Below are 17,097 nucleotides of genomic sequence, written 5' to 3'. Positions count from 1 at the left end.
TATATGCTTTAATTGAAATGAATGTGATGTATTTATATCAACATGATCCGCGCAAACAAAAACAATTTCATTTCTTTCTTTGCATAGCTATTTCACAGCGACGAGGAATAAAAGTGAAGCAATTGATTTGAATGTATAAGAATGTAATATATAAAGTTTTGACCGCCGTATTCCTCATTAGGCGTATATGCTTTAATTTTATTATCACTTTGAAATGAATGTGATGTATTTATATTAACATGATCCGCGCAAACAAAAACAATTTCATTTCTTCCTTTGCATAGCTATTTCAAAGCTTTTACTTTTTATGATTACAGTTACAATAATTTGTTTGGTGAATTTAGTGTTGAATAAGTACACCATGTAATTTTTAATGGGTTTTTCATCCTTCATACTTGTACGACATAATCGGATGGATGAATACAAGCAACCACAAAAATAATTGAATTTTCACGATAGGAAACACCAGTAATTAATTTCGATTTTTTGCCAGCTCCACAATTCACATATCTGGTCGAGTGTACCACCGCTCAACCCGCTGAACAGCTTCTGGAATGTGTTCCGAAGAATCCCCCAAAATTAAGTGCCGATTTCATTTTTTGAATTGAAAAAGTGAAAGTGACCCTATTGTCAAGCCACGATTGTAGTTAATTATTTTTAGATATCATAACGGTGTTTGAGAGGAAGTGTTTTTGAAATATTCCTAATGTGAAGGAATACATCAGCTGTGAAATATATTATAATGTCATTTGAGTGATGACCCATCAGGTAAATTGTATTTTTTTCAGTTTCTTGTTAGAGGTATACAACTGGTAATTGGACCAACGGTAACGATTTTGACACTGGATGTATCATAACAGTCATTAGCCTTTGGAAAACTTTAAAGCGTCTGGTAAAAATTACCAATGCCGAAATGATAATAATAATATTTCTTAAAACATTCGTGAAAATCAGCACTGGGACGTTAATAAATGTAAGTACTATTTTTACCTACCATTAGCACCTGGTACCTGTGAATTACCATCGGCCTAAGCTAGCAGGTATGCATACACCCACAGTATGTACTAACACTACGTTACTCTATACATTTCATTTCTGGGATCTTGGGCCCTGGAATCTTGCTCTATAACTCGTCTTATTCTGTGACCTCCACTGCCTCTAGTAACTTGACAAATGACATTGTAACCATAGCAGAAGAATGTAGAATTCACTTATTTGCCGACGATACCCTACTGTACTTCAGTAGTGAAGATGTACATGAGTGTGTTGATACTATAAACGCTAGTCTTGAAAGGGTGTATAGATATTGCTCTGCAAATTTGCTGTAGGTGAACGTAAATAAAACAAAATGGATGTTATTAGGGAAACATAGAGATCATAATAATGAAAACCTACTTCTACGATTGAATGACAGTAGTATAGAGAAGGCAAACAAATTCGTGTACTTGGGTGTAACTATTGACAGCAACTTGAAATTCAAGGAAAATTGTAATCAAGTTATCAAAACAATAGCTCACAAAATCAACTATTTAAGAAGATGTTCCCCATATATGACCCAGTAGTCTAAATTATTAGTCTACAACTCCACAATCCTTCCATATTTGAATTATTGTTCTACCATTCTGTTTTTTCTCAATCAAAATTAAACTAAATAGACTACAAAATATGCACAATCGTGCTATGCGAATATTCTTACAATGTTCGAGGATAACACCCATAGCAAATATGTTGCAAACCCTTCAATACCAGTACCAGTGAAGAAACTCTTCGAGTACCAAACACTAATTTTTATTTTTAAAATCAAAATTGGATATTCACATGTATATCTACAGAATAAATTAACTTATGTGGCTGAAATACATGGGCATAATACTAGAAACAGAGGAGAAGTAGATTGTTTTAATGACCTCCCATCAGAAATTGAAGACAGTGGTTCGATAAATATATTCAAAAGACGATTAAAGGATTTCTTAATGAAACAATGAAAGTATAGTATATTCCTATGCATAACTTTCTTATGTAACTTTTTATTTATACATATGTATTTTTAATCGGAATGTTTCTTTCATGTTGATATTATTTTATTTATAATGCGACAATGTATTAACTATTAAAAATTAATTAGTTTCTCAACTAAATAAAGATATATATATATATATATATATATATATATATATATATATATATACATATATATATATATATATATATATATATATATATGTATATATATATATATATATATACATATACATATACATATACATATATATATATATATATATATATATATATACAGTGCTAGTCAAAAGTCCCCTCCCCCCCTCGTATCTTTGGAACGGGTATACTTCTAATAATGAAATTTGGAGGGTGGAAATAAACGGATGTAGGCTTCTTAACTGGTCATAACAGGTGACGCAATAGTCATAAATGACGTCACAAGGCCACTGTGACCAAAAATTTTAAATGGGACCCTATGGCAAGTGACAGCTCGTTTGAAAGGTATTGAAAATACCTATTCAGTCATACCAATTTTGTTTGGGTTTCGGCTGATTTTGATTGATAAATTGAAGAAATACGAAAATTATTGTTTCGCATTTAATTAATAAAGATTTTAAAGTACGCCTCTGGTTCATTGTCAAAAAGGTTGACGTGTTTGAATTATCTACTTGTCAAAAGTGTTTATACCTTGAAAATTTACCTAAGCTATTGTTTAACGAGACGTTTAAGTGTTTACATAGGCAAAATGGTACGTACTGTAGCCGACAAAGTAGCAGCTATCTTAATAATTGGTGAATGTAGAAACAATTTCCATGCAGCGGAACGACTGTTTAATGAGAGGTACCCCGATCGCCCTATATCGAGGGTTTATTTGAGGGAGCTTCTTCGGAAGTTTGAAGCATCAGGTAGTGTTCAAGATGCCAAACGATCTGGTCGACCAACAATTAGTGATGACAAAAAAATTGACATACTTGGAGAAATGGTAGTGAACCCTACTTCTTCCACAGCCCAAGTTGCGTCTATCTGTGAAGTCAGTCAAAGGACAGTACATAGGGTGTTGGCTAAAAACAAATTTCATCCATACAAATTAAAAATGGTGCACCAACTTTCAGATGATGACCCCGACCGAAGACTAGAATTCTGTGAAACTATGTCCGATAAAATGAACCAACAACCAGGCTACATACAGACAATTTGTTTTAGTGACGAAAGTACTTTCTTTCTCAATGGAAATGTTAACACTCAAAATGTGAGGTATTGGAGTGACACAAATCCTCACATCTTTCGTGAAAAACATACTCAATTTCTAGAAAAAGTAAATGTTTGGGCAGGTATTTTGGGAAACCACATAGTTGGGCCTCTTTTTCTCAATGCTAACTTAACCGGTGAATTGTATCTGGAGATGTTACAAACTGATATTGAGGCGTTAATTCTTGAAATTCTAGAAGATAATCCAGATGAATTCGACAACTTGGAAATAACGTTTCAACAAGATGGTGCTCCTGCACACTATTACGGTGCAGTAAGACGTTACCTAGATGAAGAATATCGTGGTAGATGGATTGGACGACGAGGTTCGATCGAATGGCCAGCTCGGTCACCGGACCTTACACCATTAGATTTTTTTCTATGGGGGTACTTGAAATCTAAGGTTTACGCTACAGCACCTGTCAGTATTGCCATTCTGAAACAACGAATTGTTGAAGAATGTAGGGCAATTTCCGCTGACACACTGGGACGAGTACGACAAGAGTTTAGCAATAGGATGCATTACTGCCAGGAAGTAGATGGAGCACATTTTGAACACTTATTATAAGAACTGGTTCTTAAATCTTTATTAATTAAATGCGAAACTATAATTTTCGTATTTCTTCAATTTATCAATCAAAATCAGCCGAAACCCAAACAAAATTGGTATGACTGAATAGGTATTTTCAATACCTTTCAAACGAGCTGTCACTTGCCATAGGGTCCCATTTAAAATTTTTGGTCACAGTGGCCTTGTGACGTCATTTATGACTATTGCGTCACCTGTTATGACCAGTTAAGAAGCCTACATCCGTTTATTTCCACCCTCCAAATTTCATTATTAGAAGTATACCCGTTCAAAAGATACGAGGGGGGGAGGGGACTTTTGACTAGCACTGTATATATATATATATATATATATATATATATATATATATATATATATATATATATATATATATATATATATATATATATATACATATATATATATATATATATATATATATATATATATATATATATATATATATATATATATTTTACTATTAATGTAAGTTACAAAAAGGATTTGAAGCTCTTTAACTTCTGTTTAATTATCTGCGAGCGCTTTCGACAGCTGGTCATGTCCAGACTTTTCCGATGTATATATACATATAGAAATATATATATATATATATATATATATATATATATATAGAAAAGTCTAGGGATATTTTTAACATACTAAATATCATAAAAATAAATGCATGAGGTCGTTTAATTTCGATTAAATTGGTACACTCGACCACCCTGTAGATTTCTATGGGTTGAACAAAGCCTGCAAAAACGGTAACTGATCTTTTATCAACTTTTCTACAAATTGTAGGTTTTCGGCTAGAATGAATAACCTGAAAGTGTCGTGTTTGTACATTCTATCATTCTATGCAGTTCTTGCTCAGCAATTAAACTGGAAATATTGTGCTTTAACATCACTCACCATTGGCTGAGATGAATAGAGCTGTAGGGCTTCTTCAAGGTGGCATGCGACAAAATGATGCAGCTCTTCGTTTGGGGGTCTCCCAAAGTGTTATCAGTCGATTGTGGCGGCGTTTCCGTGAAACTGGCAGTCCAGCCGAACAACATCCAGGGCGAGGACGCGCTACAACTGCAGTTCAAGACCGATTTTTGGTCTTAACCGCAAGAAGACAACCGACAATCACAGCACTTGAGCTGGTTAACGTGTTGCAGCAGACGCACCAGGTAACCATTGGTCGTGATACTGTCAGAAATAGACTGCATGAAGCAGATCTCCACAACAGAAGGCCACTTAGATGTCCACCTTTGTCGAGAGGCAATCGCGGTAGAAGATTAGAGTGGTGTCAAGAACATCAAAACTGGGATGCAAATGATTGGGCCACAGTTTTGTTTACAGACGAATCCAGATTTGGATTTCATCCAGATTCTCGTCGAGTAAGACTGTGGAGACGACCTGGAAATAATGAACGTTTGAGACACGTCCAGGAAGTCCACACATACAGAGGTGGTACAGTAATACTATGGGGCGGAATCATGATCGGCGGCAGAACCGATCTCGTTTTTCCAAATCGCTCCCTCACAGCTCGACAGTACCTCGACACCATTCTTCTACCTATCGTCCGTCCGATTGCTGGTGCTGTTGGTGAAAACTTCCACCTAATGCACGATAATGCTCGTCCACATGTCGCGCGTCTAGTGACTGACTGGCTCACCAACGAAGGAGTTGATGTATTGCCATGGCCAGCACAATCACCGGACCTGAATCCCATCAAACATGTGTGGGACATGCTTCAACGAAGAATTACTCCGCATATAGGGAACATTCACACAACGTTTCAATTGAGAGAGCTTTTAATCGCTGAATGGGCACGATAGATGTAGGGCCGTAATAAACCAGCGTGGAGGCCATACTTTGTACTGATTCAAATTTTTTTTGTCTTATGATTTTTTTTCGGGGTGCCAAAGAGGAGCCATATTTTTTTTTAGTTTTGCTTATATGCGCACTCAGTATTTTTGACCATTTAATAAATTTTGTTGTAAGTTACATTCGTTTAATAATCACCCGTCAACTTTTTTTCCCTAAAGGGATCTAAAAAAAATTATATATATATATATATATATATATATATATATATATATATATATATATATATATATATATATATATATATATATATATATATATATATATATATATATATATATATTTATATATTAAATTATTTGACTTATTCATAGAAGACGACATATACGAGTATCTGTAGCAGTTGAATTTAGAAGTAGAAGTCTGGATAAATAACGGGTGGCTGAATCTCTTGAAATGATGATCCTTTTTGTCGGAACATTTTTCTTGAGGATCTTGGGTAGCCCATACAGGTGAGGGGCTTACTGTGGTGTCAGCGATAACCTCCCCTTTTCCCAAGAGTTGATGTTTCTTCACAGTCTGGCACACACACCTTCCTTTCTATCGATGCATTGGAATCTCCAAGCTTCGTGCATTGCCTCTTTTGAAGAACGTCTCCAATTGAAGACCTACTCTCCTGAAATTAAGGAACACGGAGAGGCAATGACCTCTTGGAGAATCACTAAGGGATTTGTAACTAGACCTCAATTCCAGTCGGCTTTATCTACTCACTTCAATATTTCCCTCTCATCAAACCCCTCCCAAGAAAATTCTGAGCCACCCTTACTTTCGAAACAATCGAACAACGAATCCGCGAAAGCGTCGCGAATTCCTTCATTTCCGATAGAATACGAAACAACTGAATGCCCTCATTATTCCCGATCCCGTTCACCTGTTTCTCCATTGGCAGAACAATGCAGCGGCCGATTGGTCCCGTCCAATAGAGACGCTGTATTACATTACAGTGCTTTTTGTGCTGTGTTTTGTCATTTTGTGTCTAGAACTTTGTGAAGCGCTACTATAGCACCCTTTGTGCGCGTCTCCTAGAGCGAGATAAGAATTAATTACAAGCCATGATGGTCTTTTGTTTGCTTTCTCATTTTCGCTCAAAAGATAATTTAATGCTCTTTCCTCCGACGGAGGAGTCTCGTTTATTTCGACAGAGTATTGTTTCTTGTGAAGGGGTATGAGTGACGAGTTGATTTTTCACAACTCTCTGTGAATGGAACTGAAATTTAGGGTTTTCCGATCAAATGTAATATTCCAAGTTCATTAATTTTTTCGCAAATTTCAGGAAAAAGTCATTGTATTGTTGTGATGCTAATCAAAGAAACAAATTAGGCAAGACGATGGCAATGCGCACGCTCATCAATCAAAGTATATGCTTATCTCAGCTTCACTGTTCCTACTCTTGGTCTGAGCTATTTCGAAGGATATGTAGTAATACTATGGATTGACGAAAATGTCATTTGGAGAGAAATTATTTTGGTTGGGCAAAAATTGAGGGAGAATGTATTTCTGCTAGAATTTTTTGGTAAATTTTCATATCAAGAGGTTGGTTATACTGTGAAGCAGTGTCCATCCAGAGTTTTTCCATTCATCACAAACTTTGATGCAGTTTCATGAGAAGTTCATCCCCATGAAATGTTAATGAACTCGTTGTATAACGCATTGTTAGAGAAAAGACTAAAGACAAGACTTCCGTTGTTATGATTATTTATTTCCAGTGAATTACTTTATTACATACACTCGCAACGATGACCAGAAAATTAATAATAATATTCATGGATTTCTATAGGACATCCTAATATACATACATATAGAGGAAAAAAATAATAAAAACCATTTTTCACTGATTCCAGAATGGTTTTAACATGAGGATATACATAATAAGTATATTACCAAACAGATAAAGAAAATCAAGGATGATATTTTATATAATTCATGAGTTTGTTTTTGAATTAACATTTATTGAATCTTTCAACGAAAGTGGGAGTTTGTAATAATCATTTAAATCTTTATGGAATAAAGACTTCATCGTAATAGTCAAATTAGTTATATTAGGAAGGTGGAATTTTTGGGAGCTACTCGCTCTTATTAAATGGTTACGGATTTAAGATTCATATATAAAGAATTCTTGAAAATAAGTTGAAAGAAAGTTAGTTGTTAGTTTGAAAATGAATATCATTGCTAACTCGTACAGTCTCTGGAAAACAGACAGCCACTGCAATGTACTCAACATGTTTGATATACTAGAATAACTATTCACTTGTAAAATACTCCTCATTCCACGATTCTGTAATTTTTGTAAAGCCGATACCTTATTTTGGTCCAATGAGTATAAACGACTAGCACAATAATCAAAATGGGGTTGATTATACAATTGTATTATGTAATTTTTGAGTACATCGAAAGCTGAGATGAAATTCTTGTGGAAAAATAAATTTTTTTAGTAATTTCTCTATATTTATATATAATCAAAATGAACATGAAAAGATAAACGATTATCCACCACGAAATCTAAGTATTTGAATTCACTTACGAACTCTATTACATCACCTACAATATGTAATCTTATGTTGAGATTGTTGATGAGTGATAGCTTAAAACCAGTTGATGAGATCATATATTTTGTTTTGGAGGTGTTGAGTTTTAGTTTATTGAGATTCATGTACTTGAAAACATTTCTTAGTTCATTATTCATTTGATCAGCTACTGTTTCTGTATCTCCTGAAATTGATAACAAAGTATCGTCTGCAAAAAGGTTCATGAAATCACAACCATGTATGGTATCTATATCATTCAGGTAGATTAAAAATATTATAGGTCCCAAAACACTGCCCTTAGGTACCCCGAAAATGACATCGCGAGATAATGACACTGAATCCTTTATTTTGGTTACCTGTTTGCGTTGTGATAAATAATCAGTCAGCCATAACAAAACAGTTTCCCTGATACCAATACTTTGCCAATACGGCTATAATATAACGTCCCTTATCTATTGATTCTTTCTATTTTGATATTGTGACTTGTAATGCAGACTCACATGAATGGTGTTTTCTGAAACCTGACTGATATATTTTAGTAAAATATCATTATTTTCTAGATATTCAATGAGTTGATTATAAACTGCGAGTTCCAATATTTTTTCAATACAAGGCAAAGTGTTGATTGGTCTAAATTCCCAGGATTTATTTGTGTTAGGGACTTTCTGAATTGGCACAAGGACACTGCTCTTGAGTTCCTTCGGGAATCTGCCAGTGCTCAAAGATTGTAATTATAAAATGCAACAATGCATATCTGAGAGATATCCAGATATGGCTTGATTACAACCTTCTTAATCTAAATGTGAAAAAACCAAATGCATCATAATTACCCTTTTTTCATAACAAAACACAAACACTACAGAAACATCCTTACGGTGCTCTTAGAGCGGTGCCTGTGCGAAAGTAGTGATTCACATTGGATTTGAATCGCTTGAGATTAAATCCATTTGAAAAAACGTTCTCAGAAAGTTCATTCCACATAAACGTCGTTCTCCAAATGGAAGAGTTCTTAAACAGTGAAATTCGAGGTGTACTTTGTTGGACCTCAAAACGATGAACAGCCACAGCCCGTCGCGTAATTCTGATATGTACCGCTCTTGGTGGAATCAAATGTGCCGTGGAAGTATCTATAAAAGAGGGACAATTCTCAAACCTTTCTTCGATAGACTGAGACCTATCAAGGTTGCAATTGATGTGAGCGTCTCCAATCAGGCAGATGGCTCTTTTCTGGATGGAATCCAACAGCTTCAGGGTATATTTGGGGGTGGAGCTCCATACATGAGAACAGTACTCCAAAGAAGGTTTGATCTGAGCTTTAAACAGCATCAAAAGTTGCTGAGGTGTGTTCTGGTTCGAAACAGTGTTCCAAGCTTTTGAGAAGCAGCCTTTGCAATTCCAGCAACTTGATTGTGCAACGACATATTGGTGTTCATTTTAACCCCCAACAAACTTATCGAAGCAGATAGCGGAATTGTCTGAGCTGACATTATTATATCCGGTTCGGAGATATTTATCTTTTTGGAGAAAACCGATGCTTGGGTTTTTGTGACATTCAATTGAACCTGGTTGGTTACATTCACTGCAAATCAAAATTATTTCTAGATCATCATTAAGATATTCATCCTCCAGCTGCCGGTGAAGATATGCATCCGCAGCCAATGTCCACGAATCCAAATGTAATGACGAGGTAAGTGTGCTGTCGTCAGCGAAGGTTGGAGACAATATGGATCCCTGGGGAACACCAGAACGATCAACCGGAAAATAACATAATTCACATCTATGAAGAGACTGTAGTAATACAATAGACTGCAATTTTGCAATTATGGTGGATGTAAAGCACAACACCAATACTTAGGTTACTTAGGTGCATCCATCCTCACACCAACTAACCGTATGTGCATTGTAAATGATGTTTAAAATAAATTCGCCTGCCACCACTGTCCCACATAAACACTATTACACTCCGAACACTAAAGCTTATAAACTCCAGATTTCTCCAACTTGTCCACCTTAGCTTTGGCATTGAAAAGGAAATCAGATAACCTGGCATGTGGTCTGAATGCTACTTCCACATTGTTTTTTTCTGAAGAAATCCGCAATTATCTGTGTTATCTCAGGATTCAGGTTCACCAATGGGCTCACCCCTTAGTCCACTTTTAGCACACATATTTATGAACAGCTTGGAGACCACTATAGTAAATTCCAACCTGGGTAAAAAACATATTCATTTTTGGTACAGATATGTAGACGATATTCTCGCCTGTTTCAGAGGTACGTCACGATAGCTGAACCAATTTATGACATTCGTGAATAATCTCAATAGCAACATTCAGTTTACACTCGAGACAGAGATAGAGAAACAGATACATTTCTTAGACCTGACCATTACACACAATCAAAATAAATTTGAGTTCAGTGTTTTCAGAAAACCTAGCTATACAGACATTACCATCCCAAGCGATTCTTTCCAAGCAGACAGTCATAAATTAGCAGCCTACAATTCAATGTTGCACAGAGCATTTTCACTGCCTTTGCTAGCTATGGAAATTGATATAATTACACAGATAGGTCATAATGCAGAAGTTAGTCAGAAAATAAAACCGTAAATTCACTTTCAGATTAATATACCTTCAGGTCAAACAACCAAAAATCAAGAAATGGGTAACTCCAACATATTTTAGAAAGAGAACAGAGATAATTGCAGGTTTCTTCAGAGAAAACAATGTGGAAGTGGCATTCAGATCACACGCCAGGTTATCTGATTTTCTTTTCAATGCCAAAGATAAGGTGGACAAGTTGGAGAAATCTGGAGTTTATAAGCTAAATGTTGTAATTATGTGTAATAGTGTTCACGTGGGACAATGTGGTCGAAATTTACAAAAACGGTATGCTGAACATGAAAGATCCTTCAGACTAGGAAAAATTCGACGTTTTCAAACCATTCTATGGCAAGCACAAGTTTCCGAATCTAAACGATACGGAAATTTTCCACTATGCAAGGAAGGATTACAAACTCAATTATTTGGAATCCTTGGAAATTCACAAGCATAAACATTGCGGGTGCAACCTGTTAAATGATCGAATCGATTTAGTTCAATCACCGGTTTTCAAATTGGCACATCCGCATTGTAAACTGTACATTCAGGTACTCAATCAAGCCAAGTACATCTATTAGTACCTACAAGGGTGGTAAATAAGGGCTAATGTACTGAACCACTGCATAAGTTTGAAAATGTCCTTATAGGACGAAAGTGCAGTAGCGTTAGTTAAAAATAAAAGTGGTAAAAACATTGAAAGTTTCAATTCTCATTTCTTCATCATTATCATTAATTGTTTAATCTTATTGATGCTTATGAATCTTCTATAAGAATCTTACTCAGTATACCAAAAAAGTTGTAGGAAATGTTGGTGATTTTCGGTTCTACTATCTTTCTAGTCAGTATCTAAGAGTCAATTTAAACTTCATAGCCTTTGTCTGAAGTCTCTGTCTCAGTTTTAGTTTCTGTTGTTGTTCTGAGAGAGTTATGACTGACTATACGACTGGATTGGCCAATTTGTACACCTTAATTTTATTTCTTGATATTGAAACTAGTGACATGATAAATGATAGCGCGAGCTATGATATTCTGCATCATTCCCGAAACACGTTTATTTTTCTTGCCGAATCAAGATCTACATTTACACTGGATTGATGGACATTGACCAAAATAACACGATTTCATTTTATGCCTATTCAAACTTTAGTATCTTCCATAGCAATTGGTGCGCAATGTTTTTGCATAAAAGAAATCCAAACTCATTTTATAACATGGTGAAACGAAATAAAACAATATTGAATTAGTGAAATCATCAGGATCACTTCAACAACATCCACTTTTTTTACATGATCTATTTTTCTACTGTCCAAGTTTGTAAACGCAACTTACTACTGGAAACCAAACAAAACGTGTGGCGCCTTTGGACAAACAAATATTTTAGACAGCGCTTGGTTATTTGAAGGGTAAATATGTTCAGAAACCCTGTTTCCAAACACGGGGTGCTCGGTCCAATTAGTGGAGGTTTGATAATTTCATCATTACGACTCGGTCACGTTTCATACTTCTTAAGACTTAGCAGGTGAAACCCCGATAATTATCTTTAGAAAATACAGGATAATCATCATAAAAACTCTTATAGTTTGTGGTATGATATGACATACCAGGTGTTAACAGTTGATAGGTAATTGCATTTGGCACCCTTTTCAAAAGAGATGTCAAGTTGGCATGTCAGTCGATTCTCAGGAATATTCAATTCAATTCGGTTTATTGTTCCAAGAAACAATGAATGCTTATAATTAGTGACTATAACTAACTACAAAGTATAATAAAATAACAGAAATAACATACTTTACAATGAACACATATTATATATAGAAAAAAAATACTCTGTTACTTCCTGCTCTGTAATTGGGCTATGTCCTGTAGAGTATTGTATTACAAATAAATAAATAAATAAACAAATTAATTCATCAGACTTCATGTCTAATCAATCAATCCAATGAATTGGATGAGGATTAATGCTTTTTGGCTTAAAACCACTTCTTATATGAGGCATTCTTTCTTGGAGATAAAAATTGGTCACTGTGGGTTATCCCCGAAAGATGGACATTTACAAGGTGTACAGTACTGTAGTACAATTTTTGATCTATCTCGTCGGATTCAGCCAGCGTTTTCAATGTATGTAACATCACATCAGAAACCTCTACAATTATAAGTGTATCTCTACTATATTATGCACGTTGTATACATATAAATTTCCTCTCGAATCACCCTATCTATTAAAAAACCCACATCAAAATCCAATGCATAATTCTAAAGATGGCAGCAATGTACAAAAGAGAGTCTCTGGTGAGATTTTTAGTAGATAATGGCAGTTTCAGTATATGCGTAATGTAGCGTAATGATTGAGAATGGAGGCAATTTTGATTATGTTCATTTACCAGACAGACCGACTCCAGAATCAATAATGCTATGACCGTAAGTATTTTGTTACTTGTGAAAATTTCCCTGCATGACTCACGGGGTCTGATTTTTATATAAGAACCCAATGGCATTTTTTTGTAAAATGAGCAATTCGTTGAAAAGTGTTAAGTTATCCATTCCCCAAAAAGGTATTCCATAACGTAGGCGAGAATCTAAATTGGCGAATAGGCGCCATCTGGAAAAAACATAAAAGGAAAGGGTGGTCTTGTGACACATCATTTTGAAGCTCCTGACAAATACTTCACAACCCTAGAATATGAAGTCAATGTCTTCACCTACTACAAAATGGCGGAACATTTAATAATTTCCTGAAGACAAACACAAACTGAATATCGATATTTATAGAAATATTCCTTCTTATTTGACATATGGCAATTCCAACAACCCGATAAGGTTTGTTAAGTTATTTTTTGTTTATAAAAACGACAAAAAATGTCAATACGACAATGAACATTATTGTTCAGTTAGAATATTTTCTAGAATATTCATTTAGTTTTCGGTCTCACTAGTAGAAAGGTACCAAGTCAACAATCTATAAAATGGTCAATTCTCGTCCATTGGAAGGACAATTGAAGCGATTTTTATTTATGGTGCTACGCGTAACTTTCACGAGACCGAAAGAATTTCCAATTAACGTTTTCAGAATCGTCCTATCTGTAGAAAATATTTGATGGAACTTGTAGGTATCCAAATTCACAAGTACCTACTGGTAGTGTACATAACAAAAAGCCCCCAGATCATCCGTCCATTCCGGAAGAACAGCAAGTGCAAATAATTGATGAGACGGTAGTAAATCCTGAACAGTCTACTTATTCCGTCGCGAATGTTTGTGAGGTGTTTCCTTCTACTGGAGACTTTTGAAGAGGAATAGGTATCATCCATACAAAATTAAAATGGTACACCAATTAACTGATCGAATAACAGAATTCTGCGAAATCATGTCGTTGAATTAGGTCCTACAGAATGGCCAGCACATTCGCCAGATTTGACACCTTTGGACTTTTTTAATGGGGCTATTTGAAGAAAAAGGTGTACGAAACTAAACCTACTTCAATATTGGATATACGGCAGCGAATAATGAATATTTGTAGAGATATTGACGTTGCTGTGTTCGAAAATGATCGACGTGAAATATCCGACAGGCTGTCCATATGTCAAGAAGTTCAAGTATACTATTTCAAGCATCTTCTGAACTGACCTCCAGCTCATTACCTCATATTATGTAGTTAAATGTCAATGTATGTAGGCAATTATTGAATTTTCCGCCATTTTGTAGTAGGTGAAGATATTGACATTATATTCTAGTGTTGTGGAGCCTTTGTCAGGAGCTTCAAAAAGATGTATCACAAGACCCCCCTTTCCATTTATTTTTTTTCCATAAAAAATAAAAGGAAGGCCCCTTTTAGAGTAACAGCTTTTGTCACAACAATGCGGTGGATAAAGGAAGATGAAATTGCAGATTTGTAATTTGTACCATCTTGCAACAGGTTTATAGGTTATTTTTCAACGATGGCGAAAAAATATCTCAAAAGGCTCACTTGAAATATACATGTCTTTTCCAACTTCCCCAAGTTGTGGTTAATTTCAGTTTTTAATGTGCTTTCTATCGATTGTGAGTTTCTTCAGCTTACCAAAAATTTGTGTATACCTACCAATATACAGAATATTGTAAACAATTTCAGTGCCAGCACGATGAATGTTCGTTAAGGATGGAAATTTTAGTCCATTCATTTAAGGTTTTATCTGCGGAAAAATTCCTACTGGGCTGAATTTTGGGATACAACTTCATTATGGCGTTTTAATGAAGATGTGAAAAATCAACATTGATATTGTGCCGGCTAAAAAAGTTATAAGGGTCAATAGTCAGGAAAATAGTTTTTCGGGAATATCTCGCGACCTGTGGCAATAAAGGTCATTATAAAAATTATGTCCCAAAAATGTCCCTTACATTTTTCTGTAAATACAACCGTTTTCGGACTATTGCGCTGAGAAAGCGACTTTATTATGATGATGTACTCGTTTCCGCACCACCTTTAAGGTAGAATACAAGGTGTTTTTTTTTACATGGCTTCCCCCTTAGGCATAATCCAAGAATTGTAATAAAAGGTTTTTTTTTATTTTATGCTCAATAATTTTTCATTTGTACATTGAAAAATAGAGAAAAAGAAAATTTTATATAATTTTCTTTTATATTTATCCTCAAATTCAATTTCATCAAAAGTTGCTGATAAATCATCGAGTGGACTTATTGCTGTATTCAAATCAACATCTTTATCATTTTCTTCACTAGTGGACTCTGCGTTTAAGCATGACTGACCACGACAATGTACACAAGCATTAGAATTCCAATTTTTTTACATCCACATTTGCCGCCACAAACTTTTGTACAGTTACAAAAGATTGTGTTTAGTAGATCGGGTGCTGATGGCAATAAACTTGTTATTGGTTGTAATATATTATTTTTCAACTCCCAACCCCACTGTTCTGTATTAATTTTTTTTCCAGCCAGGTTTGTATTTGATAATAGACTCGATAAATATGATGTTGAGCTGCTGAAGAAGTGGGTGGCAATAGTTGAAATTTCACAGCTGTGCTTTGTCTTGTTAGTTTAGCAAAGCTGCAGTATCTGTAATTGTCAATTGAATTTTCTGATTTTGGAACACCGTACATTGCTAGTGGAAAATGTATTCCAGCATTGACAAGGGCATCTCGAACGCATTTTTCTTGTTGGAATATTTCTGCAGAACTGTGTAAATCGGGTCTTTTTTCAAACATCTTCATGACTTTAATTTTTCCTTTCCCAAAAAGGTCGAGTATATTTTTGTTTCAACATTTTTTTTCCCTGGTTTCTTAAAAAATGGATGTAGGTTGATCAAGTATTTATGTGCGTGCTATGAGAAGTACCAACAGATATATATCTTCGCCAATCATAATTGTGGTATTATTTATTGATGTTTGAATTGCTGTTTCAACTATTAAGACGTCAGCATCATTACGTAATTGTCTTGTAGAAATACCAACTTTTCGAAATTCTCAATGAGCATTTCAATTAATTTTCTTTTGTTAAATCGATTAGATAAAAATTTTTTTTGGCTGATAGAAACTTTCATCGATTCATTGAAGTGCCCTTCACAAGATGTAGAAACGGCTGCGGTTCGTCTTATTTGTGCCATCGCTTTGAAATTTTTACTGGTATTGATAAAAAGCAATAGAACGCCTTATATGTATATGGTATACAATACCCTATGTGAGTGCATTCTACAGCGCTCTAGTCCGAAAACGGTTGACTTTACAGAAAAATGCAAAAGACATTTTTTGTAGATAATCGTATGAGGAATAATTTTTATGATGACCTTTATTGACCTCCGAGCCATAGGTCGCGAAAAAGTGATTTTCGTGACCTTTTGACACGGCACGATATCAATGTCGATTTTTCACATCTTCATTAAAACGCCACAATGAATGTGTATACCAAAATTCAGCTCAGTGGGAATTTTTCCACTTATTGAGCTTTAAAAAACCTAAAATGACTGGATTATTTTAGAACCTTAAATCATAACTAACTGAAAATGATAAAGGCAATGCCTTCATTCTCAAAGATCGATCGATTTCCTACCATTCGGTAATTCATCGAACAGTCTTCTGCACCTTTCCCGATATTTTTTGGCAAACACCTGGTTGACCATTCACCGCATCGATTCACAACAAAAGTACAATCCTAATTCCATTGTCACCTCAGCCAAAAGAAGTTTATGTCCACTATCGGGACATTGTTCTTTCCAACAAAAGACGAATTTCAGCACACGCTTCAATAGAAAATGACATCTAAAGCAGTTATATTTTCCTATAGATTCGCAGT

At 35.1% G+C, this 17,097-nt stretch overlaps 1 protein-coding gene across 1 annotated transcript in view; it reads right to left on the bottom strand.

The window, feature by feature from the left end:
• Sox21b (SRY-box transcription factor sox21b) overlaps positions 1 to 17,097 on the bottom strand; it is a 113,112-nt gene that overhangs the window by 76,682 nt on the left and 19,333 nt on the right. The gene's annotated exons all lie outside the window — the stretch shown is intronic.

The sequence above is a fragment of the Leptinotarsa decemlineata genome, unplaced genomic scaffold (assembly GCF_025532065.1).
Source record: "Leptinotarsa decemlineata unplaced genomic scaffold, Ldec_3_MD MMD2_tig00000008_RagTag_RagTag, whole genome shotgun sequence".
Taxonomy (NCBI): Eukaryota; Metazoa; Arthropoda; class Insecta; order Coleoptera; family Chrysomelidae; genus Leptinotarsa; species Leptinotarsa decemlineata.
Note: the sequence above shows the minus strand (reverse complement) of the source record. Positions and strands in the feature narration are given on the sequence as shown.